General features: G+C 28.3%; 1 pseudogene; it reads left to right on the forward strand.

The window, feature by feature from the left end:
• The first annotated feature begins 319 nt into the window (after positions 1-319).
• LOC113389358 lies at positions 320-1,618 on the forward strand (annotated as a pseudogene).
• Positions 1,619-3,935: the final 2,317 nt, after the last annotated feature.

The raw sequence follows: 3,935 nt of genomic DNA on the forward strand, positions 1-3,935 counted from the left end.
TATACATGAATTTAAAAAAAATTAAATTGACCTAAATTTAAAAAAAAATGACAAATCATCATATATATATTATCCAACTCTGTTTTCAAAAAAGTTGAAGATCAATTACACGATACAAAAAATATAATCTTTATTGCAAATTGGATAACCGTGATAAGATAAGATATTACATTACAATATATAATTAGTAAGAGTATTAATTAGTAACCTTGAACCACAAATCTTCATCTAGGAGATAAAATTAGATTGCCATAATTTTGCACATTTGAAACCTTAAACAGTATTTCCTTGGTCACCAAGAACCAAGAGCAATTTTATCATGGAGCCTTGGTTAAAAATTTCAGTTTTGTTAAGTGTTTTCGGTTTCATAAAAGAAATCCGTCCATCGGAACCGTTTATATCAAATTACATTCTCGGTGAATGGAGAAATATTACAGAAGAACAATTGTCTCAGGATGTGTATCCAGTAGGAACCTATTCCTACTTGGCACAATTGGTTTTGGTGTTTTTGATCACTGATTTTTTTAGATACAAGCCCTTGATTGTGGTTTGTGGTATATCTGGTATAATTGTTTGGAGCATGTTGCTATGGACGACAAGTTTAGTGGATTTGCAGGTTCTGGAATTTTTTTATGGTACCTACATGTCTACAGAAGTTGCTTATTATACTTATATTTATGCAAAAGTTGATAAGGAGCATTATCAAAAAGTTACGTCACATACAAGGGCTGCTACTTTGGTAGGCAGATTTATTGCTGGGTCGTCTGCTCAAATTTTGGTGTACACCAAATTGATGGATTATAGAGACTTGAATTATATATCGATTGTGGCACAAATCTTGGCTACGATTTGGGCTTTGTTTTTGCCCTCGGTCAGCAAAAGTTTGTACTTTCACAGAGACGATGAAGTGAAAACAAATCTTCCCCAGTTAGAACAAGGGAATACCACACCAACTCACCAAAAATCTAATAAGTATGCAAGGGCTTTCAAAATCCTTTGGCAACATTTTTTATCAGCCTACACAAATTGGCATGTAATTCAATGGAGTTTGTGGTATTCCTTAGCAATGTGTGGGTTCATACAAGTTCAGTCCTACATCCAAATCCTTTGGGCCCTTATAGAACCTGATGCAGAAAATTCAGGGCTCTGGAACGGTGCCATAGAGGCTGCCTTGACCCTTCTAGGTGCAGGTGCAGCCCTTTTGGCAGGTTACCTAAAATCCTACAAAGGAGGACTATTAACCCTAACAATTTGCTCATTCCTGGAAGGTGGTGCAATTTTGACATCAGCCCAGACTGATTCCTTATGGTTGTCATATGCTGGTTATATTATTTTTGGTGCCTTGTACATGTTTATGATAACAATTGCAAGTGCTGAAATTGCTAAATATTTGGATGAAGATAGTTTTGGGTTGATTTTTGGGATTAATACGATGTATGCTCTGGCCTTTCAAACAATTTTGACTGTTGTGGTTATCTCGAAAGACGGATTTGAATTGCAAACAAGGGATCAGTTTATTGTTTATGGCTATTATTTTATTGCTTTAGGAGCTTTATACTTTGTTGCAACTATTGTTATTTATTTTATTAAGCCGAAGAATAAAGCTCAGATTAGTTGATGGGGATAAAAGTTAGATAAAATAAGTGTCCAGAAATTCTGGTTACGATTTTTTTCTATGTTAGGCTTCAAAATCCAAAAACTAAATAACTAAAAATTTTGAAATTCTAATACTTTCATTGTTTTTTTTTTCGTTCTTACGCTCTAAGCTAGAGGTGACATTTTTCGATGCTGCACTCAAACTTTATTGGATGTAAAAATATTGAAAGATATTAAATTTTTTGATTCTAATGAATTGATTTTTCAAAAATTTTAAAATCTAAGAACATTTACTGAAATTAATTTTAATCATAAAAAATTGGATAATTCGATTAGGAAAAACGGAAAATATGGATTTTAATAAACAACTAAAAATTCCATAAAAATATATTTTAAGAATGTGGCAATTTGCTGGAAAATATATTTGAAATATCAGTATTATAGATAGTATAAAACTAGTATTTTATTTATTGTTTGACTAATTTTATTGTTTATATTTTGTTTATTTCTGTGTATACTTATTATTAAATATTATTTTTAGCTAGTATATGATTTAGAAAAAACATGAAGGATTTTTATTTATCATTTTATAATATTTACCATACCTAAATATTGAAATTATTAATTTCAAGGAATTGGTAAAAAGCTCAATATAAATTACTAAAAATTATATCAATTACGTTAATGTATAATATATAATTAAATTTGTAGTTAGTGTTTAATATTTTAAGACAAATTTCTGTTTTCAAAACCTAAAAGTTTCTGAAGAAATAGACAAACATATTATATATCCGAAACCAAAAAACATTGAAAATTAAAAAAAATTAAAAAAGAGGTTTTATTTCATAAATAATTTAATCATTTAAATTTTTGGGATTCATGAAATATAATTTTTTTTTAAATTCTTAATGTTTATTTTATTAAATAATCTTCAAAGAGCATGATTAATTAAGTATTATACTACTTTGTATTATAATTACTTTTAAAATTCAATACATGATGAAGTAAACATTTTTACGATGAAAATAAAAATATAATGATGAATATTAAAATTGTGATTCGATAATATTTTTTAATATTAGTCTCATTAAAAGTTGCAATAAAAATGTAAAAATTGCCTGGAATTTTTCTCAGCATGTATGTTATATAATTTATTCTTCATTCAGGCGAATTTTTTGTACAATATGTTTAAAGTGAATAAGCATTTTTCTTATTTTATCAATGTAGTTACCAAAACATCTTAAATTATACCCAAAAACAATTATTTTTATCAAGGGTTATTTTTATCAACCCTAACATTTTTAATTTTTTGGGTCATTTTTTTAATTGCAGAATTGAAATACGTACATAATTCTAAATTACCATCTTACAACAAATCCTTATTTTATAATGGTCATTTTAGTAACCAAATAATTTTGCATCTAACTAGATAACAGAGATCAAATATCATCTATATTGTAACTATTTTTTATTGAATTTTGATCAAGAGTTTTTGGAAATACTTAAATTTATTCGCTCTATTTGCTAAAACATTTTTAAAACAATTCTGAGATATTAGCGACGGAAGGGTTACCATCAATAAAACTATATGCGCCAAATAATTCGTATTTAAGTTTAAACAATGTATTAAAATTTCACAATCTGAAGATAATTTTTTTTTTGTGAAGTAGGTGCATTACAAACCTATGAGAAGACTGTATATTTTACTAGTGTTTTTGAAATATTGCTCGATTCGCAATGTATTTAAAAAATGATTGTTCAGATTTTGCTTCGTGATTCAAAAATTGATGAAACAATGAAAATTAAATATATTAAAAACCTTGGACAACCATCCAAATTTAGCTGATTTAATTTAAGTGAAATCAGTTTCAGATTAGACTAGCAGTTGCAGTGAATCTCAATATGCTCCATCAATAATTATATGTGGCATGCATTGCAGTGGGTAAACCATTAATATAATTTGTGTCAGCTGCCCCTTTCATATATATACATTCAAATTAGTTAGTTATTTTTTTAACTTCCCATTGGGTAAGTTATAGTAATCGTCCAAAAACGTAAATTAAAACTTTTTGCATATCTTTACGTTTTTAAAGTTTGTGAACATTTTGGCATACCTTAGAAAAAATGGACGTGTAGATACAAGTTTTTGTCGACGATTTTTGTATGGATCAAGGGATTTGAATTATTTAAAAAGCATTTGATTCCTATTGATGGGAAGATGTGGTGCTAGTTTTTGGCAGAGGCAAGTTTAGCCATTTCGGAGATATGCAGCAAAGAGTGCAAAAAATAGAAATCGAGTTTTTAAGAGAACAAAGCGTCCGGTTTGAATGATCTAAAAA

The sequence above is a fragment of the Ctenocephalides felis genome, unplaced genomic scaffold (genome assembly GCF_003426905.1).
Source record: "Ctenocephalides felis isolate EL2017-DRISC unplaced genomic scaffold, ASM342690v1 CF-g0.4_SCAFFOLD_03573, whole genome shotgun sequence".
NCBI classification, from domain to species: Eukaryota; Metazoa; Arthropoda; class Insecta; order Siphonaptera; family Pulicidae; genus Ctenocephalides; species Ctenocephalides felis.